This window comes from Gymnoscopelus braueri (assembly GCF_963280865.1).
Source record: "Gymnoscopelus braueri genome assembly, chromosome: 22".
Classification (NCBI taxonomy): Eukaryota; Metazoa; Chordata; class Actinopteri; order Myctophiformes; family Myctophidae; genus Gymnoscopelus; species Gymnoscopelus braueri.
In genome coordinates, this window is record NC_137624.1 from 15,513,221 (window position 1) to 15,536,682 (window position 23,462).

Below are 23,462 nucleotides of genomic sequence, written 5' to 3' on the forward strand. Positions count from 1 at the left end.
TAAACAAAAGCGAATGCTTTCTAAGATGGGAAATGTCACAAGTACATGGAAGACCTCTGTTGTAAGATAACATGGGAGCTTTCATATTTCCATTTGTTTTAACCACTGTCTATAGACAATAGGTTATTTGCAGCAAACTAATGGATTAACAGCTTAGCCAACCAGTGAAGTGTATTGTGCCAGTTACACTCTCAGAGTGTAGCACTCCGAATTTTATTGTGCAGTGGTTAAGATACTCGACTCACGTACCCCTGATGGCCTGGGGTTCATTCTCACCGCAGACTTCCTCCTTCGCCTCCCCTGGACTGTCTCCCACTCAGCTTTCCAAATGTCTGTCTCGATAGAGAAAAAAACAAAGAGGGAGAGTACTGCCCTGTCATCTTTAAAAACAAAACAAAACAAAACAAATACTGTGAAGAAGTTCAACAAGGAGTTGTTCTTCCTGAGGCAAGTGGAAACATCTCACATCCCTAAAAAAAAAGACCAACTCAGCACATATATGACGGATACACCCAGTTTATCCTGGAGTATGCCTCCCCTGGTTGACACAGTTCCCTGACACAAGCACCAAGCTGGATCAGATACAGAAAATAGCCTATATCAGAAGAATATGCTAATATGGCTAATAATACTGTATTAGCCATACCAATGCCTGGCATGCAGATTGGTTAGGGGTGAAAAGGGTTACAAGGTTGTGTCAGCAGGAAAAAAATACAGACGGAGACCCCGGTGTCTGTCCTCACTGGGTATTATATAGTTAATCAATCGGACACTGCATTCATGATTTGAGGCATTTTGTTCCAAAAATATGGTTTGCTAAATTAGACCTGCTGGTGGCACTATAACAGGCCAATGTGAAAAAGGTGGCATTTCTTCCTCGGCCTAGTGGGAATGTGCGTGCAAAATTTCACGGAAGACCTATCCTGCAAACTTTGGAAGCCAATGTAACCAAGTAGGATGGAATATGAAATATTGGACACATCCATCTTGATCACATGACTATAGAGATACTGTGTGTACCGATTTGCATGATTTTTGGACAGAATCTGAAGGAGTAAAAGCAAAAAAAATGTTTTACAAAACTCAACCTCCTGGTGGCGCTCTAAAAGGCATATGTGAAAAATGCAGGGAAAAGGTTTTTCCTTGGCCTCTAGGGAGTGTGCGTGCAAAGTGTCATGCAGATCGGTGCAGTTATAGCTAAAAACGTGAATCGGCCTGTTATAGCGCCACCATGAGGCTGATTTGAAAGTTTTCAAGTGGCATTTCTTCCTGGGCCAAGTGGTAATCTACGTGAAAAAAAAATTCATTCATGATTCGAGGCATTTTGTTGAAAATGAACCAATCCTGCAAACTTTGGAAGCCAATCTTAGCCAATCAGGATTTAACATGGAAAATCGGACAGATCCGTGTTGATCACATGACTATAGACATATTGTGTAACGATTTGCATGTTGTTTGGACAAAATATGTAGGAGTAATATAAAAAAATGTGTTTTGCAAAAGTCGGCCTCATGGTGGCGCTATGACAGGCTGATCTGAAAAATGTGGGGCAGAGGTTCTGCTGTGGCATCCAGGGAGTGTGTGTGCGCAGTTTCACAGCGACCGGGCCAACGGTGGCGTAGATTAGCTGCTCGCAGACAGAAGGACGGACACACACACGGACGGACACACGGACGGACGGACAGTGGGCAAAACATACTCTCTCGCCATGCCTTTCGGCCTGGCGGAGACAATAAAAAAAAAAAAACCTATGGCTTGTCTCAATTGGGGTCCTTTGTGCTCAATTCATAGGGACATTAAATGACATACAGATATACACTACTATGCAGACCATCATAAACAGTTTAAAAACAATAACAAGACCAGGAGACCTGGTTCTGCCAGACCCAGACTTCACATGACGTGTCAGCCTGTGTCTATGCCCATGTATGGACGAAAGGGGGACAGACTTTTATGGCTGGGGCCTAAGGACAAAGTGACCAAAACCTGTTTTTTGCCCATGTATGGAGAAAACAGGTACAAAACATGCCCATGTATGGACGAAAGGGGGACAGACTTTTATGGCTGGGGCCTAAGGACAAAGTGACCAAAACCATTTTTTTGCCCATGTATGGAGAAAACAGGTACAAAACATGCCCATGTATGGACGAAAGGGGGACAGACTTTTATGGCTGGGGCCTAAGGACAAAGTGACCATGCACATGTATGGAGAAAACAGGTACAAAGCCTCATGTAAGCCAGACCCCCTGGGTCCGGCAAATATGTACAGTAAACAGTTCGAGGGGGGGGGGGGGGGGGGGGCTGGGTTATGACTTTTACAGGGGCCAGTTTGGAATTGCACCTGAAGGTACTCTTTTAGGGCAGTTTTGAAGGAGAGTAGGGTTTTACACTCCTTCGCTACTTTTGGTAGGGCACTCCACATTTTTGTTGCCTAGCAAGAGAACGAATTCAACCCCTTGTTTGTGCCAAATCTTGGTTGGACGTGATCAGTGGAGCTACCTCTGGTGTTGTGATTGTGGACTTCATTTACGTTTTTGAAGTACTTTGACAGGTACATGGGTATCTTAACGTTGTGGTGTATCTTGTAGACCAGGCCCATTGCAAGTTGCTGTACTCTGTCCTTTACGCTGAGCCATCTGACCCTAGCAAAGTGAGCAGGGTTAGATTAGTTGTAGGTGTAACACCGTGTAAGTAAGGCCATGGAGTAGCCTTACCAGTGTGTTGTATGTGCTGTTACCAGTGTGTTGTATGTGCATATGCAATACAATGCATTGTGTGTGTGTATACTATACAATGTCTAGCTGGATGGAAATAGTAGTCGGCCGGGGACCTGGGGGGCACCAGGGTGGATGAACGGACCAAGGGTCTTAAATGGTTTATCACACATGTTTTGGCTGCATTCTTTAGATTTGCAGCAAATCAGAACAAACTTTTAAACTTATTCTGATCATTTAGTCCATGAGCCAGAGCCCCAAAATGTAGCAATGATTATCGAAAGAGTGGGCAAAACCATACCTATATTAAATTGTTTATAGGATCAATATAAGTAAATAAATATATGATAACCTTTCCATAGGAGCAGCTTTTTCATATTTATCACACATTTTGTTATTTTCCCCATACGTACATGACAGGTGAAAAAATGACAACATTTTAAAAATAGTTATCATAATGAAACTTCCCCAGTTGATTACTTACATGAAGACAATGATTTATCGTATTACAAGTTTTCTGAAATTGTATATTTAAATAATGCAAATTAGGCATTTAGTCCATGAGCCAGAGCCGCAAAATTGAGCCAGCTATTGAATATTCCCTCGTTAAAAACCTTTGACTCCAACATCTTAACAAAATGAAATCAACATTGGTACATGTTGATTCTGGAAAGTTGTGCAAATTCAGGCATATTTTCCTAATGCCTAATTTGCATATTTAAATATACAATTTCAGAAAACTTGTAATACGATAAATCATTGTCTTCATGTAAGTAATCAACTGGGGAAGTTTCATTATGATAACTATTTTTTTAAATTTGTAATGTTTTTCACCTGTCATGTATGTATGGGGAAAATAACAAAATGTGTGATAAATATGAAAAAACTGCTCCTGTGGAAAGGTTATCATATATTTATTTACTTATATTGACCCTATAAACAATTTAATATAGGTATGGTTTTGCCCACTCTTTCGATAATGAAATCTTGTCTGGCTCATGGACTAATTGAGCAGATCATGAAAGGCCTCCATTACTTTAAATAGGACTACTAGGGCAAATACATTAGCTTATAGTAATAAGCAAACAATATACTGCAATAATAAACCCCCGATACAATATGTATTTGTTACAAACTTCAATGAAGGAATGGTGTGGTTTGAGTTGTTCATTTTTACTGGACATGGAACTGCAACAAGACAGTTTAAAACACATAACATGAATTAGACAACGTTTCTGTCCAGTCTGCTTCCACTACATATCAGGATGTACTGGATCCTCCTCTTTGACTGACTATTATACTGTAACTGGACATAAACAGAATAATACATAAAATAAATAACATCACATTTAAACAAAAATCTGTTTTACACAAAATAACATAAATACATGACACAAAATAGCTCTGTTGGTTCTTCTATTGTGGGGTATAATTAATTAATTATTCACAACACAGAGTCACATCGTAGCAGCTTGGGGGGTCTCTGCAGTCACCACCTCAAGTTAGCTTTAGCTGCTAGGCTAATATGCTAAGCTAAGCTGCTGAGCTAAGCTGCAGCATGGAGGACAACACTACACAACAAACATTGTGGAGTCAAACGAACGGCCAACTATTCCACCATCAAAATACCCCCTGGTCATATTCTATTTCATGTGTCTCAGTTAACCCACTTTATCATATCTCACCTGCAACAAGATAGTTTAAAACACATAACATGAATTAGACAATGTTTCTGTCCAGTCCATAGAGTTAAAAATAATAGAGAGGGCACCCGAAATCTCCTCCCATCCACTTGCATTGAGTTGCTCACCCAGCGCATAGTCCTAAATCCCCCCTTCTTCCGGGTTGGAAATTTGGTGGGCGCGGCCTATTTTGGGCCCCAGTGCGTCACTTCTGTGACGCGTTTTGCGTCACAGAAGCGTGCAGCCCCGTGCGCAAGCTCGTGCGCATGCTCGTGAGTCGAGCCCATTGGTCGAAACCGTTTTCGCTCGTTCATGTTGAGGCCCCTAAGCTGCAGTACCATGAATGGCCAGCATGTCCATTTGGCTTCAATGAAACCACTGGGTTCTGGGGGCTTGGTCCAGTCGGCTTCCATTACATATCAGGATGTACTGGCTTCCTCATTGACTGACAGAAAGTAACCTGTAGCGCTCACTGGAGTGTAATGCCCCCTTGTGGCGCGGTGGAGCTATTGCTCTGTATGTGTTGTCTTTGGCAGGATTGGAACACAGTGACTATTTTAGTAAAGACTAACAATAAATAAAACAATATGACAGAAATGAAATACACTTAGGCTATGCATGAACTCTCTCTTTTTAACTATTTAACTTGTGATACCATGAAATCTACTATGAACTTGTAGCAATGAATTACAATGAAATAATAACCAACAAAATATAGCTCAATAAACACAAAAAATAGGGGTGGCTTAATTAGGCTTATCCCACATATTCAGCAAACTACCCCCTCCACCAGCTCAAAACATTTTGCCTGATACTGATGATGTTTTAGTGTTTCTGTCTTTTCTTTTCTTTTTGTCCACTTTTGTATTATTATTATTATTATTATTATTATTATTATTATTATTATTATTATTATTATTATTATTATTATTGTACTGAAAGGACTTATATTGGCAATTGGATGTATTGAAAATAATATGGCATATAAAATATTTTCAGACATGTTGGTAGTTTCCAGATTTAACTTATTTTATGAACATGGGATAAATATTGTTCCTAACCAATAGGAAAAAAAGAGGAATTTGAAACAAACCCCACCTACTAGTACCATCATTTGAGAAACCGCAACCATCGCATGCCGTATCCACAGGTACTGAGCCTGGTGACTTGATGTTACACTGCACGAATCACGCAGATGACCTATTTCTGATTCAAAATGGCAAATTTCAAAGAAAGGTGACAAGTTTGCATGCCTGCAAATTCTTATCAACAGCAAACTGCAGAAACTGGTTAGGGTCTTGCTCTGAGACAAATATATATATATATATAGAGATTATTATTTTTTTACACCTTTCTGCTTTTATCAGACAGTACAGTGGGGCGAGGGAGGCCAGGACACAGAGCGAGTCGATGCCATGCACAACATGGCCTGTGGGGATTCGAAGACAATGTACGATTATGTGGTCAGCTCACACCACACCACGGACACGTTCAAGATCTTTTATACTGGAGAAAATTACCATGTCGGACCTATTCTTTTGGCACCTTCTCTACCTCCTGAACCACAGCCGCATCAAATGCTGTGAACTCGTCGATGTGCTATTTTCACATTCGCATTTAAAAATGTTTGCCCCAGAATAGGGACGCTAGAGTTAATGTGGTTAAACTGCAAGATGAATAGCATCCAAGTTGCAATGAATTACTGTATACTGTGTATGTGGTAAGGCTGCTGAATGGTCAGTTGATGGTTTGTACACAGACAACTGCAGGGTTATCTCAATCATAATAAATGTGTGCCCATATCAAGACTAGGTCATCCTATGCCCTTGCATGACGTGGGGAAATACTTCCTCAAGGGATTTGGCAACATTTACTTTACAGACTTTGTAGACAGACAGTAACCTTGCACAGAGATGTGGTGACGTTCACTGTGACCAGATAAAACACTGAAAACAGGCTATCAATGCCATGGACAAAGACATAACACTTTCGGTGCTACTGTAACATATTCCCCAATACTTTCAGTTTGGATTTTTACCTTTCTAGTGTATTACTGGTCTGGTTACACTTGTCCTGAGCTCAATTGTATTGTAGTATGGAGTCCGTTTCTCACAGCAATATCTCTGACCATTTAAATCTGTTTTTTGTTAGAAGCAGGATCAGAACCCACACAGTAGATTTTTATTTTTACCATCAAAGGTCACAGTTCAAGTTTAAACTTTTGACCTATGCTTAAACATTGCAATGGTGCTGGTGTAGCATCTCTCTAATGGTGCTTTTCCAATGCATAGAACATGCTCGAATCATCTCTACCCCTTTGTGGTTTTCCATTAGGTAAAAGTACCTGGTACTTAGTACTTTTTTGATAAAAAAAAACTCCAATCGAGGATCCAAGTGAGCTGAGAAGGTGAAAACACTGCAGAATACCGATTAGTCCCAGAGAGTAGTCACTATCATCATTGCCTGTGTCATTATGAGAGACTCACCGACACCTACTGTATACTGCATGGAATACTGTTAGCAAACGTTTAAACTAGCTGTTGTAAATGTGAAATGAATCAATATTTGAGCTGGCCTGTTTCTCACAAGTATTATCAGAAACAATTTTTGATGTATTCTACACATTCACTTAGTTTCTTTCAAGTTAGGGACATGGTCCAATCTAAGCAACAGTCTCTCTCTTTTTGAACCTAAACCATCTAAAGCTGACTTACTTTTAAGGAGACCTGTAAAGTCTCTTAGATCGATCTATGTTTTTATAAGGGCCTTTTAGAATCTCTACCTGCCAATACTGAAAATACTAAGAAAAAATGGGCGCAAGACCCTTCACTCCAGATAACTCCAGAAGATTGGTCTTACATATGTGGTAAAATACACACCTGTTCATATAACCTTTGCCATAAGTTATCCCAATTCAAAATCATACATAGAGTTTATTACACGCCAGAACAACTGTATACAATGAACAGTGAGATGTCTTTTCTCTACTGGAGGTGCAAAACCCATACAAGGACTTTCATCCATATGCTCTGGTCATGCAGTGTTGTGTCATCATTTTGGCTCTCAGTTGTAAATGCAGTCTCATCTTGCTTGGGGGTTTCTGTTCCCCACTCCCCTCGCCTATGCCTTTTTGGCTCAGGCGGGGGGATTGTTGGAACAGAGAGCAAAAGCAATACATTGACCTAGCTTTTCTAGCAGCAAAGAAATGTATCACAATACATTGGAAGTCTTCTATCCCTCCTACTATTTCACATTGGTTAAAAGGAACTATCCAGCTACACCCTCTAGATGAAATTCATTACAACATTAAGAATACACAGCAGGACTTTTGGAAAGTCTGGCAACCCTGCATGGATTATTTTACATCCTATACCTATACTGTCGGGCAGCTCAAGGGGGAAAAAAAAGGAAAATAAAGTGCCCTGGGAATTTTATGTTTAACAATTGAGCTGTCATAGTGTGAATAAATACATTATTTAGAAAAAATTGTCGTAGTTGTTGGGAGGATTTCCACGGAATTAGAAGGCTATACAGTCCAGAGGTCAGGGGAGCTATTCTAAGACGAAAAAAGGTCAGTTTAACTTGTTGTGTCTATCAGCACCACTGTTGACCTGCAGCACAACACTGGACCTTGACCACGTTAACTGTAATAGATAAATGCAAACTATGTCATAAGGAGACACGGGTCATTCATGTTGTGTGAGGAAGTGTGGAGTGCCAGTGCCACCACTCCACATTTTGGCAAATGTGGTGCTAACAATCTATATAGGTCACTATAGAGCACTCCTCTCCTGCTGCCATGGTGGCTGGTTTACTACAAACACCTACCTAAGTGTTCACAGATGGCGTGAAGCTGGCAGACATAGCTGCTCCGGGCAAATACTTTCCCATAACCTGAGAGAACTTCACATGAGAAGAAGGGAGTCTTTCCCCTGCGATGGCAGACGGGAGGAAATATTTCCAGTGTATTCTCTGGGAAGGTTAATTGGTTAAGAATACAATGTGTCTTTGAGACCCTCTATCTGTCTCATTCTTTTTCTCCCTCTCTTTTCCTTTTCCTCCCCTCCTCCACCCCCCCCCCCCCTCTCTCTCTCTCTCTCTCTTCCTGTCTCTCCACCTCCTCTCTTAACAAGTTACTGAAAAATGTGTTTCCAATTACGCACCGAGGGGAAAAACGAACAACCTCTCCTCTCGTCTTGGTGGCGCGCGCGCGCGCGCTCGCGTGCGTGCCTGGGTGTGCGTTCCTTGGTACAGCTGTTTCCCGCGGACCAATTTGTATGGGTCGCGAGTAAATGTCCCCTTTTTGTGTCTTCCATTACAAAAATATTTTTTTAAAGAAAACATTATTTTTTTAAAGAAAATAAATCACAACCTTTCATCAATTAGATGAATTCCAACATATTTAACAAATAAAATAAAACAAATACATTTATTTCCATAAATAAATTAAGACAACTTTTAAGAAGTAGTGAACGTCTAATTAGTCTTGTGGGTCTTTCTTGAGTCTAAAAAGTTTGGGAACCACTGCTTTAGTATGTGTGTGTATGTGTGTGTGTGTGCCGTGTGTGTGTGTGTGTGTGTGTGTGTGTGTGTGTGTGTGTGTGTGTGTGTGTGTGTGTGTGTGTGTGTGTGTGTGTGTGTGTGTGTGTGTGTGTGTGTGTGTGCGCGCGCGCGCGCGTGTGACGTCATGTGCAGACAAAGGTCCTCTCCTGTGGAGTGTGTGGCAGTCGGTTGGAGTGAGAGAGAGCCTGGCGGAGCAGAGCGAGAGAGAGAGAGAGAGAGAGAGAGAGAGAGAGAGACCGAGGGACCGGAGCGGACACATCAGGGCTTATTATTCCATCTGGAGGAGAGAGAGAGAGAGAGAGAGAGAGAGAGAGAGAGAGAGAGAGAGAGAAAGACAGAGTGAGAAGACGGAGAAAAGACCAAGCAATCTGTGCGTTGCTAGACGTATACGGACGTAGGCTACAATGAGAAGTTTACCTGTCAGTGACTTGGATTTGGAGATCGACAGTAATAATAACCCGATGCGTCTCTGACAACGAGCTGTTGCAGAATCTCCATATAGGACCGTTTTTTGAGCAACAGTTTTACGCACCGAGAATCAAACTTTATCGTTGGACATTCAGGGAACCGGGTCTGGGAGTTTTATAAGCTAAACTTACCTATACCGCTCTTACTGGAAAGATCAAGACACTGTAAGTAGGACTATTATAGCACATCTTATATTGCTTTATGAATGAACAAAATAAATGCATGTCTTATCGCAAAGCAAAGGAATCCAGTTTTGCGCTTATGCCCGCGAAATGTTTTTTTTCTAAGGCATAGGGTAGTCTCAAATCACTGTTTCCCAAGCAGTAGTTCGGGACTCATCTTTGGGTCGCGGACCAATTTTTAAGGGTCACGAGTAAATGTCCAAAAAAAAATGCAATGATTGTTCAAAAGATTTCATGATTTTTTTTATTTTTTAATCTGAGAAATTCCATTAATTAGAAAACAAAATGTTCAAGAAGTAGTGAAAATAGCCGATCTACAAGCTCACAACGCAGCACGAAGCATCAAGTTGTGAGCTTGTGGATCTGCTATTTTCACTAGTTTGGATCATACCGGGCAATCTCTTTTGGGTAGCTAAAAAGTTTGGGAACCACTGGTCTAAATGCAGGCTACCTGCCACGTAGACGGGGCAAGAATGCATTCAGTACAGATAAAGGTTTTGATCGCATTAACAGATGCCCGAAATGGCTCAGTACGGTGTGCGCACCGTTATTTGGTTGGGAAAGCGGCAGCGTTGCCATGTACGCTTATTATAAGCGAATTTGAGCTTATTTTTCTGTAAAGTTGCTTGTAAATATTGGTAGTTGCAGCAGGTCGCGTTTTTTTTGGGGCTTGTTTCTAAAGTGTAGTTGCTTATTTGGGCTTGTTTCTAAAGTAGACTAGTTGCTTATTTGGGCTTGTTTCTAAAGTGTTGTTGCTTATTTGGGCTTGTTTCTAAAGTGCTTAATTTGGGTCTTGTTCCCTGATGTTGTTTAAATCAGTGTTTTTCAAAAAAATATAAGTCAAAGACCCCCATTTGTCTACAGACCCCCATCTGAAAATAATTTATGCCAGGGACCCCCATACAAGATTTGTGTTGTAAAAATGTTTTGAAAATATACCACATTTTTCAAAATGTCTTCAAGATTTTTGTTGTTGCCAATCTACAAGCTCACAACGCGTCGCATTGGCTATTTTCAAATAGCCAATGTATGTTTAAAGGGCGAAGGGCTCGTTTCTTTTGGGCTTGTTTTCATAGACGTGGTTGCTTGTGTCTCTCGTGAAACCTGGCAACACTGGAAAGCGGTTTTGCGCCTGCATGCATGGGGGACGCGGCTGGAAGGATCGAAGAACTTGTTGCGCCCAGAGATGGGAAGCTTTATCAAACTCTACTACGATTTGGAACAATATTTGTGGAAGGAAATGGCCGGAAAAAAACATGGAGCAATCGGGGCTGGGAGTAAAAAAAAAAAAAAAAAAAACTTGACATCTGTCTTGATTTTCCACGCTGATCTGTATTCAGGGAATGTGTTGGGATTTTTTGTGTGTTCTTGGATGGAACTCTCTTTCTGTCTGTCTGTCTACCACTCTATTCCTTCAGTCGATAATTATGCCTATAAAATAAAATAAACTAATAATGATAATTTTAAAAATAAAAATAAATAATAAAGCATTAGCCTACTTCTTATATATCTTCCAGTGGGACACGCCAGTGTAGTACTCTAGTGACCTAAGAGTAGGCTACTAAAACATGAGGGCAGACTGAATATTGATAGTCGGCAAACATCTCTAGCAGTGCTGGCCTCCTCCCAAAGTATACGCCTTGGTGCTGGCTACCTCCGGCCAGGACTCAATACACCGCGGTGTGCCTTGGACCCAAGCCTCTGAAGTTCAACAACAACCTCATGAACTGACTTCACTCCTCACTGAACTCTCTTAAGGCGATGACGTTGGCAAAAAGTGTAAACGCAGAACTTTAAAAAAAAAAAAGTGTCTCACATAATATGAACTTTATAGAGAGAGCGATACCATGTGAGAAAATGTTTAGTCTGGTGATATACATGAGGACCGTTTTAAGCATCTGATGATGGTCTTACAGGAGGATGGGGAGGGAGATGCAGAGTAGATAACAGGGGGGATTCAGTTGTAGACATCTGGGTGGATGAGAGACAGGGCGAGGTATTGTATTGCAGGGTGGCCCCTGTTATCTCACAACTTAGGCCTACTTTCCAACTTTTGCAGTCTGTTTATCTTGCTTATTAACCACTTAAACCACCAGGGTCCCCCACAGGGCTCCATTCCCTCCTTTTCCCTCTACACCAAATCTCTTCGCCAGAATAGTCTAAGCTCACAACGTGTCACTTTGCAATGCGTTGAGAGCTTGTAGATCGGACTATTTTCGCCAAAGTTTGTCCCAGAATCGGGACGCGAGGGTTCATAATTCAAAGTCGATAAAATGAATGGCTTTCATTTGTCACATGGCTCTAAAATGATAGAAAAACCCCAAGGCAGCGTCATGTGCCCAACAACAATCAAGCTGTCCCCTGCCTTTACCTCCACACGCTTGCCTTCTAACTTAGGAATTCACAGAACCAGTCAGTGGATACCTTACATACCTTCATGGACCAAAAAAAGCAGTAAGCTTGGAAATACACTTTCCAACCACTGTTACATGACATGATTGCAGCTCTGTTGTGAGCACTGACTTATGTCTGAGAATGAAATTCCCATAAAGAGAGTATATAGGAAAGGATATTGAGAATAGTTATTGTCTAATCTACATCTCAGGGACGTCTCAGGTGACCTCCCGACTCCCGCAGTGAATGAAGCTCATGTACTTTTTTCCTTTCCTTTTTTTTTTTTGCAGAGAGACATACTCAATCCAGGTATTAGAGGCTGCCCATTGGCTGGGAGGGTTCTGAGCCCAAACCCACAGTTATCAGGTTGAGTGTGAAGACACAGTTGGAGACAGCTCTAGTAGTAGTGAGACCAGAATGGCATGTACACTTTGAATTAAACATTACTCTTCACTCATTCACCAACAATAGGCTCTATGCACAGCAGCCATATTGGACAGAAATTGGGCCCCTTCCTTGCTTCATTCACAGGTGTTACCAATGATACTAATGAAGGCTCTGTTCCATTTAGTGTAGCACAGTGGTTCTCACACTTTTTAATTTCAAGGACCCCCATAACTCTGAGAGTGTACAATTGGAACCAAATGGACCCGGGAGGAACCATGAGGGTCCCTGGACCACACTTCGAGACCCACTAGTGTTTCCAGTGAGCCGACATGCACAATATCAGCACCCTGACTCTGTTTGACCAGAATGGAACAGAGCCTTCATCAGTATCATTGGTAACACCTGTGAAGGAAGTAAGGAAGAGGCCCAATTTATTTCCAACATGGCTGCCGTGCATAGAGCCTATTCAAAGATTACGAATGGCTACTGAGAAACGTCATGAAAGGCGCGGCAGTGGCTCACAAGGTAGACCAGCCTCTTGAGCGATCCTCTGCTCCCTCTGGGTTAGTGTCAACATATCCTTGAGCAAGACACCGAACAAGGTTGATACCTTGCATGGTTTCCTCCACTGTCAGAGTGTGAGAGGGTGAATGAAATGCACGTTGAAAAGCTCTTTGAATTAAGGCGCTATTGGATGTTTACCGAAAGCACCTTTCCTGTTGCCCCTGGAAATGGAAACAATTCCAATTGATCTCTGAATAGGTGACACTGTGTGAAAGAAAGGCAACTAGAAAAAGTGCTCCTCGGAGCACAGGTCTCCGCCAGGTCAGGTAGGTTATTGTGGCCTCTTGGTGGCGCTATCATAGGCCAATGTTTAAAGAGTGCCATTTGTTCTTAGGCCTTGGCAATCGGACACTGCATTCATAGTTTGAGGCATTTTGTGCAAAAAAAAGTTTTGCTAAATTAGACCTGCTGGTGGCGCTATAACAGGCCAATGTTAAAAGGGTGGCATTTGTTCCTCAACATAGTGAGAATGTGCGTGCAAAGTTTGACCGCAATCAGACGTTCATGATTTGCGGAATTTTGTTCAAAACAAGCCACTACTGCAAACTTTAGATGTTAATCTTAGCCAATGAGGATGGAATATGAAAAATCAAACACATCCGTCTTGATCACATGACTATGGAGATCATGTGTACCGATTTGCGTGAAATTTGGATAAAATCGGAAGGAGTAATATAAAGAAATGTGTTTTACATAAGTCGGCCTCCTGGTGGCGCTATAAAAGGCAGATGTGAAAAATGCAGGGTAATGGTTTTTCCTTGACCTCTAGGGAGTGCGAATACAAAGTTTTACACAGATCGGTGCAGTTATAGGTACAAACATGAATCCTCCTGTTATAGCGCCACCATGAGGCTGATTTGAACATTTTCAAGTGCCATTTCTTCCTCGGCATAGTGGAAATATGCGTGCAAAATCTCTCGGAAATTGCATGCTGTGTTCATGATTTGAGGCATTTTGTTCAAAATGGAGTACTCCTGCAAACTTTGGAAGCCATTTTTAGCCAATCAGGATGGAATATGAAAAATCTGAAAGATCCGTTTCGTTTAATGACTATAGAGATACTGTGTACCGATTTGCGGGATTTTTGGACAAAATCTGTAGGAGTACTGTGAAATAATATGTTTTGCACAAATTGGCCTCCTGGTGGCGCTATAAAAGGCCCATGTGAAAAATTTGGGCCAGAAGTTCGGAATTGGGATCCAGGGAGTGTGTGTGCTCAGTTTCGCTGCGATCAAGGCAACGATGGTGGAGATTAGCTGGTCACAGACGGACGGACGGACGGACGGACACACGGACGGACGGACGGACGGACGGACAGGGGGTAAAACATACTCTCTCGCCATGCCTTTCGGCCTGGCGGAGACAATAAATGGCCATTTACTATCTCCAAAGGTAAAGCTTTTGTCCAGTCCCAATGGAACTATAATAAGCCCCCCTTCCCTCTATAACAAATCTCTTCACCAGAAATAACCCATCTGCAAGCTCACAACGCACCATAATGCGACACGTTGTGAGCTTGTAGATCTCCTACAGTACATGTTACTTGGGACCTAAGTGGTGGACCACCTGACTGACCGACCTACACAGACGTGCAGACGTCACCATTCTTAGAGCCCGGCTGCTAGGATTAAAAATATGAATTGCAGCCAAAACACTAGATTCATAGAACTTTATGATATAAAGAATCATATCATTCTTGTAATTTCAAGAAGATAATTTACTCATATGCCCTCATCTCAGGAAGATTGATGTCTGTTAAGGACAACATTTATGAATCTGTTCTATACAGAGTACAGACAGCATCTCCATATTGTTTTTTTTAGACTCAGTAGGTGTACTCTATTTAAAGTGTGTATGAGCGCATGTGTGCGTGTGCGTGTGCGTGCGTGTGCGTGTGTGTGTGTGAGATCATAGACTACCAGCTATACCCATGCACTGCCACAGACCTCAGGGGGCCTTTGATGCTGTACCAATGTGTGAGAAATTAGGCCAGTGACTCAAGCTTTTATACTCATCAAACCCATATTTTCTCGATAAACGTCCATCAGAACCCTAAAACGCTGAAAACGCATTTGGGAAAGACAAGTTCTCCTCCCCACACCATCCAACTACTAATGGAGCAGGCAATTTCTTAAGTACTTGCACAATAACAATATCAACCCTATTTTATACCACAATTGAGGCCTGTAGTACATTTTCTTCTTACCCACCTTAAACAGTTGGGGGTTGCGGAGGGTTTGGCAACATAGCCAGTGGCATTGGACACAAATTTCTCCACAATAATTTGGAAACATATTTCGATATTCCCATGACCCATTTTTCTTGTCCCTGCTCAGCCATTGCAAAACACTAAACCCGGCTGAGACAGACCAGAAAGACAGTGGGGGGGCCTGGTGGCTTGCCTGGAGCATTTGTTCTTCAACATTCTCAGCGAGGGAAAGTAAACGAAGAAATTAAATCTCTCCTTTTTAATACATCAGCTCGTTAAAGCGTATATTACTACTCCAGTCAGAAGGAGACCTATACCACAATAGAAGTCTGACATGGAATGACTGAGCAGAATATTAACAGTGGCTATGACAAATGCACCACCATGTTGGAAGAAGGACAGCTGATGCAGAGGCTTTTTCACCACTTCCCTCTTGATGAAGGAAAATGCCTAAATCGTGACTCGGTACAGAATGCCATGCTATAAAACAGTGATTCTGAACCTTTTTGATTTTAAAGGAGGAGTTCACCCAAAAAATTACTTATTTTCTATCAATTGCACACCCTATGAAGCCTTGAATCCATGGATTATTTTTTGTTTTTGTTGCATTCTTAAGCTAATAATTTGATTCTCGTCTCCTACCGGCTAATGTATCCGGTAGGAGACACAAAGTAGATTATTTGTGTCTCCTACCGGAAATACACACGGTCATCAAATTATTGTCTTAGGAATGCCACAAAAACAAAAATAAATCCATGAAATCAAGGCTTCATGGGGTGTGTAATTGATAGAAAATAAGTCATTTTTTGGGTGAACTCCTCCTTTAAGGACCCCCAGTTTGATATACATTAGGCCACAGACCCCCTTTTGATGAAAATCTGTATCTCTTTATCTCTGGGACCCCCAATGTATACTGTAAAATCCTCAGTGTTAATTTAACTTGCAGAGTTGTACAAAATGGAACAAAATTTACCCCTTTACGGGTCCATTTGGTTCAATTTGTACACTATTGAGTTACAGACCTGTAAGCGATCACTCATTTAGCCTTTTGACCCCCTGGAACCCCTTCAAGGGCCCCTTGACCCCACATTGAGAACCACTGCTATAAATGAAGGGCACCAGGGATTCGGAGGTGATGACATTGCACTCTCTCTCTTTCTGTTGTCATTCCTCCAGCATGTTGGTGGGATGTCCCTTGTAAACAATGGTAACCTCTCTCCAAACATTCCGTGACAGGCCTATATTAGGGTCGTGACCCATTTTGGGCCCTGATTCATAGTTTACAAAACCAGAGGGCTGATCCACATAATTTCAAAAGCTGCGTCATATAAGGAGCACATAATAATCTAGGTGTAACGTATAGACAGCCTGAGTCCCTCTCCTTCTGGTGGACCTTATTTCAGAAGAAATATGTACAAATAACTGTTACCATAGGCTAGTCTAACGGCGAGAGACGGAACATGTTCTCATCCAGTTTGAATTGTGCCATGAAATACACATATTATGATTTGTATTAATTTAGCAAGTCAAGAAAATCAGTTTGTCATGAAACTGTTGAAGTATAAGACTGTGAAAATATGCAATTCACAACAAGACCACACAGCCAAGTCACGTCAGACATCAGGAGCTTTTGAATCAGGGGCAGAGACAAGTGACGTGTCACTTTAATACAGCTCTGGATGCAAGCACATTTCTCTCTCCAACCCGCACAGTGCACAGTCTAAATGATCATGAAACCACCAAGTCCTAAAAAAAAACTAAACTCAGCAAAACACCAAGACCAACATGCTTCTCAAGGTGTGAAAATCAGTGAACAATATCAGTTTCCTTCAATATTTGTTAACGGTTGTCAGTTTAACGAAAAAATGTCTGTTAAAACATCATGGGGTTTACAAGTTTAAACACGCGTTTGAAACACTTTTCAAACACTTTTTTAGACCAACACTAATATTACTGTTATGTGGGGCTGCAGAACAGATAAACCCAGGTGCAGAGACAGGAATAGGGCATCTCATCGCTGAAATCAAGCATCAACAAAGTACATTACCACTTCCACACTAGATGCTAGATTATAGACTACTGCTGCCTGTCAGTTTGTTTCACTACAAATTTCGTACCAGTATTGCTATTCAGCATTTAGTTTATTTTGTCTATTCTCCAGTATTCATCATGCCTGCCTGAGTGCCTGTTCTGGCTCTGGTCTCGGTTTCCTGCCCCTCATGTGGTCATCGCTGCTACTGTGCCCTCGCTGCCCTGGAACCCTGCATTACTCTGTCCTGGAGCTGATATATCAGCCATTATTAGACCTTTTTGACGACATCGGTATCGGCAATTATGCAGCCGATGTGTCCCGGCTTTTAACCACGGCGTCCCTATTTTGGGCTTATGGGCGAAGGTTTTCAAAAGTTTTCAGAAACGTTCAAAACTAGCCGATCTACAAGCTCACAATGTGTCACGTTTGATGCGACACATTGTAACATTGTCACAGTGAGCTTCTAGGCTATATTAGAAACATTTTGAAGTTATTTTAAAAAAGGTTTTTCAAAGTGATTAGACAATGTTGCACGTTTTGTTAACAAATCAGTCAAAACATCTGCAATTTGACATCTAGGACTCTCCAAAATCGGGATCGGATCAATAAATCTGCCATCAATCAATCTTCTCTATAGTAGTCTGCAGCCCATCTTTCTCATGAGCTGAAATAATTATTATCCACCTTATTCCTGTCCCCGTGTCTGCACCTGGGCTCACCTGGTCAATTACACAGCATTTTGCTGTGTGGTCCTTCTAATTATGCATTTTTATATAATGTTTATTGTTTTTTAACAACAACCATTAAGACCTGAAGCTGATTCTACAAATGTCTTCTAAATCCCAACAGTTTTCAGAAAAACATATGTTTCTATATCAGTGGTGGTCAAGGACCCCCAAAACCCCCATGTATTTGGCCGCCGACCCCCATCTCAAAATATTTTGTTCCAGGGACCCCCAGAAGCAAAGATTTGAGTTACAAATGTTCGCTTTAAAATAATATATATTCAAAGAGTTGCACACATTTTCACAATTTTTGAATAGCCAAAGTGTAAAATAATGCTTTTTAGCTCAAATAAAAAATGACACAGATGCGTTCCTTAATGGGTTAAACAAAATGATAAGACATGACAAGACATAGTCCAGTTATGCATTTTTGTTTTAAATTCTTTATCGAGGCAATTACTGTGCATCAGATTAGGCAGGTCCGGTGCGTCACAGGAGCAGGGCACAGCAGCAAATGGGAGGAAGAATTCAGTTTAATGCATCTTTTCATCAGTCATAACAGACAGAGGCTAAGGTGGCATTTAAAACAGGTGAGTAACAGGGCAGTCCATTCAATTTGTTAATCTCTGTGGTCGACCAGTAATGACAGTGGTAGACTGTTACTCACCTATGGGTAGTCTTTTAATTGCCACCTTAGCCTCCGTTTGTCTTCCTTTGTACTTTGCACCTAAAAAAACAGGCATTAAACGGTCTGAGCTGTTCCATTCATTGAAAAGAAAAGGTATCTTTTAAATTGACAACATCATATCTGTAATTCATGGCACGTTTTAAATGGGATTTAAAAAATGATCTCTCGCTCGCTGTTGAATACGGTTCATATTTATTTCCAAAATAAGGTCTGGTGTGGTGGTGTGTGGTATGGTAGGGGAGGGACTTGGGCTCTCTATACCACTGCGTCTCAAAGTGTGGTCCAGGGACCCCCACGGGTTCTTGACTGGGTTCCAGGGGCCCCCAGCAAGAAGTGGAACAGTTGAAACACTATTTTATTTTGTTTTAAACCTATTTTATTTTAGGCTATTTTTTATGGGGGTCCCTGGCACAAAATATTTTCAAATGGGGGCCTGCAGCCAAATACATAATATCAATTTGGTGGTCCTTGACATTAAACAATTTTGAGAACCAATGCTCTGTACTAGAGCTGGATCACCTAGTATAAAGTACATTTATATGGTTTGTTTGGGAATATTAAACTCTCTGATGGGAAGGATACGGCCCATAAAACACTATTAGTGTCAGCATGTTTAGACAAACATAGGGAAGTGTTTGAAAGTCAATTTAGTATAATGGTCAGTGACTAACGATGGATAGCTTTATACCGTATCTAAATGATCCTGACGTAATACATGCCCACCCATCCGGGAGTTATAGGAGGTCAAAACAGATGTTAAGAATAATTTGCAAATGTCTCAGGTCTGGCGCTATCATATTGGAAAATATGTTCTGCTTACATCAAACAATTATGTAATTGCAGCTGCAAATGATAATATTTATAGTACTTTGACACATTGGTCATTTGCTGAACCCACTTCAATGGTTCATGCTTTGTCTTTATTCCCCAGGCAAAGGTCAGAAGATGGAGAAAGGTGGAGGAGGAAGGGAGGGGTGGGAGAGAGACAGAAAGAGAAGGAAGAATATTGTTGCTTTCAGGCAGTGGTGGAAAAAGTACTCACATGATGTCTTACTTAAGTAAAAGTATCAATATTGCGATGTAGAAATACTCTGTTACAAGTAAAAGTCCTGAATTCAAAATGTACTTGAGTAAAAGTACAAAAGTATTGGCATCAAAATGTACTGTACTTAAAGTCCCAAAAGTAGAAACTACTCATTATGCAGAATGTCCCTTTTCAAATGTATAACATTTATGAAAATCTTTTGAAAATAGCAGATCTACAAGCTCACAATGTGTCGCATTGTGAGCTTGTAGATCAGCTATTTTCAAATGGCAAAAATGTATAGGGCTGAAGTGGTTAATTGTTTTGTAATAATAATCAAAAAGTAAGTAACTGGTAACGAAAGTTTTCAAATAATTGTAGTGGTGTAAAAATATAATATTTCATTGCCTCTGAGGTGTAGTGGAGTAGAAGTAAAAGTACTGAATTGGAAGTACGCCAGTAAAGTAAAAGTACCTCAAAATTGTACTTAAGTACAGTACTTGAGTAAATGTACCTAGTTACTTTACACCACTGCTCTCCACTGTATCTGGAGAGAGAGAAACTGCATCTAATAAAGAAAAGAAAAACAAATGCTTTCAAGATATACTGTATAAAATATAAAATGTATGTATCGGTCAGGCTTTACTTCGTGATTTTGATAGCGGCCCCATAGAATGGCTTCGAGAGGCTTCTTCAGAATTGAGTGCTGCCCTGGGTAACCAGAACAGCAGGGCCGGCTGCTCATTGGTCCTTTCAGAAAGCTTTGATTGATGGATAGATGTGATTGGACCGTTCCTTCATCCTTCCCTCCCCCAATCATAAACCACTTTTCAGGGGGATGTCAAGAAGAAACGCCTTACATTACATTACATTACAGTCATTTAGCAGACGCTTTTATCCAAAGCGACTGACAATAAGTTTCCATTAAGCCCTACTAACTGATCATACTCCGCTCAACAATGTCTCATGTTAAAATTGGAACGAAGCGGCCACTGTGTCAAAGACTAAACTGTCACTTTCGAGCATGGCTGTTTTATGTTTCCTTACATTACCTTTGACATTGATGAAGAGAGGGCCTTCGAAACATCTGTGTTGTAACAATTTAGGGCATCAGCTCTCCTCCCCCTTGTCCACAGATCGGCATTCCAGCCACACAAAGCGTCCAGAGTTCAGATGACAAACTGCCTTCACGGAAGACAGTCCTAGAACAAAAATCATGTTTTGTGACTCCCTTTTGGAAGAAATCCAATACCTTCGTGGCGGTCCTAACACGGGAAATCCAACTCCATATGTTTCGCTTTTGTTGTGAGCTTGTCGATCAGCTTTTTTTGCGATTTGTTTGCACGACAAAGTATATAAAACCAGAGCTTAGTCAACAGGTCATTAGCACAATTCCTTTTGTTAAATGCATGAATAAAGTTACACGTTAGGCTAATTCAACTCTGAGAGTATACAAAATGTTGTATACTGTACTCTCAGAGTTAAATCAGCCTAACATTCAGTGCATACATTAGTACAGCTTGTTGCACACACTATGTATTCTAGTCCAGCACATGTAATCACAGCCTTCTATGGCCTGTTCAGTTGTTGTACGCACTGCTGTGACTGGAGGTCATGTTCTCGCTCAACAGCATGTCTATAGTTATTTTAGAGAGTTGAGATTACACCCTCTCGTTCCCAGGGCCAGATTGTTACAGTGTGGGTGGAGTAGAATTGAACACCTCATGGTCAGAAGTCTACTTTTCTAAACATATATATTTTTTCTTCCTCGAGACAAGGCCTACAATATGACTTCAAGCCAAGTACATTAAAGCTTGACAAATGGCTTATCAATAAACATCTGGTAACATATTGTGGGCATAATTAACATATATTTTGTATCAGCTAGCTCATTGGTGACAGGTTTGAGTTTTTAAGCAAACTTATAGGAAGTGCGGTTTGTGTTTCATTTCACAAGCCACCATGACGCTGGCAGTAGCTATATATTGTCCAATTTGGAATTCTTTACTTAACGACTTAATTTGCAACAATAGCAATAATAACTGATCTGCAAGTGAGCCTGATTGCTCTGCGATTGGTTAGTTTGTTGTTAGGCCAACCGTCCAACCAATGCTGTAACTTTGTCACTCAGTGTAGTGGCTCAGTCACAGACATGCACTTTTATAGGGCTGGCCTCCTTTTTTACAGTTGGAATTAAAGTAGAAGAAATGTAAAAACTGTTGGAAATGTCTTTAGGCCTTTGCTGTCACGGTGTGTATCAGATCAGGAGAGGACCCAAATGCAGAATCACGCAGGCAGGTCGATCAAGTCCAAATATTGATTTGTTAAATTGACACAAACTCACTAAGCAGTGAGGCAGGCTACAAAGCCAGGCATACACAGAGAGGAAACACAGCAACAATAACTTCAAACTGGCAATAGACCACAAAACAGTAAACACAGAGGGTATGAATAGACAAAGACTAACCTCAATCAACACACAAGATAGTCTGGAGCTGAACAAGACACAGGTGAACAACATTTGCAATTACAAACAGGTGAGACAAAAAAGGCAACATCTACAAGGACAACAGGAAACACTGGGACAGTGCTTAAAAATAAAAGGAACACAGCAGTAAAGTAAAACCGAAGAACACCACATAAAGCAGGAAACAATAATATATCACTACAAAATAAAGCGTATAAGGTGACATATCCTGACAATTTAAAAAATACCCAATGCATGAATGAAAAAAAGACAAAAGAAAAGACACGGCATGTACTAGCCACTTCTAACTGGAGGAACGTGAGGCGTTCCAAGCCCAGCATGGAGATATAATCCACCCATCTGGTCCTTGGTCTGCTCTGTGGCATCCTCGCAGCTGGTCATGCCTAGGAGGCATCCATATTAGACGCCCGAACCACCTTCACTGGTTCCTTTTCACATAAAGTCTCCCCCAGGTGACTGAGCTTCTTACCCTATCCCTAAGGGAGATGCCAGCCACCCTCCTGAGAAAAACCAATTTTGGTCTATATACACCTAATTTGAACTTCTTCTCTTTTCCAGCAGCGGTGCCAGGTTGTTGATGATACAGTTGACGGGCTGGTTGCCAGGTTGTTGCTCTGCCTACTGGTGAGTTGAAGAAATCTCCTTTGCTGCTACTTTAGTGGCCTCCCAGTCATGTTTGCCTGTTTGATGATTTTTTTTAAAATACGTTTTTTAAATAAAGAATAAACATCACTATAGGTACTGTATGTCTGATATCATGACTGAAAAAGTATTGTATTGTTGTCTTGAGGAATGATGACGATATACTTTATTAATTCCCAAAAGGGAAATTCACATGGTCACGAGCACAGCAACACCCAAATAGTTATTACAATGTCAAAACATAGGGGGGCTGCCCTGAATTAAAAAGAAATAAATCATCATCGTCATCATCATCATACTCCTGGTTCGAACTTCAAAGTAGAGTGGAGTCCTTGTTATTTTGCCTCGCATGTGATTTATTTCCAAACAGCACTCTTGCTGTTTTCTGGCCGCTCTAAACAAAAGTTAAGCCAAATCATGCAGGGCAGAGTGTGGAGGGAAGGAGTGCAGTCATTCGACTTTTGTCCAGAGCCCCGCATATCCGTCACTCAAAACTGTAACACCCGCAACTATAACAGTGTGACAGCTGTTTTCAAGTGGAGCAAATGAGACGAGTCAAGTGAGGATAGCCTCTCTCACTCACTGTGATTGAGGCGCGGCTGTTGCACGTGGGCAACTGTGTGTCTGTGTGTGTGTGCGTGCATGGTGTGCACAGCGTCCACCGTGCGTAATGTACGTGTGTGTGTGTGTGTGTGTGTGT

General features: G+C 41.2%; 1 protein-coding gene across 3 annotated transcripts in view; it reads left to right on the forward strand.

The window, feature by feature from the left end:
* Positions 1–9,182: 9,182 nt before the first annotated feature.
* Positions 9,183–23,462, forward strand: part of lpar1 (lysophosphatidic acid receptor 1) — a 70,885-nt gene continuing 56,605 nt past the window's right edge. Inside the window, exons 1-2 of one of the 3 annotated variants that reach the window (XM_080418598.1) lie at positions 9,183–9,595; positions 22,691–22,744. The gene's annotated coding sequence lies outside the window, so the exon portion shown is untranslated. Of the gene's footprint in view, positions 9,596–22,678; positions 22,745–23,462 lie in introns of all 3 variants that reach the window. The other 2 variants (XM_080418596.1, XM_080418597.1) reach the window with 2 other exon arrangements.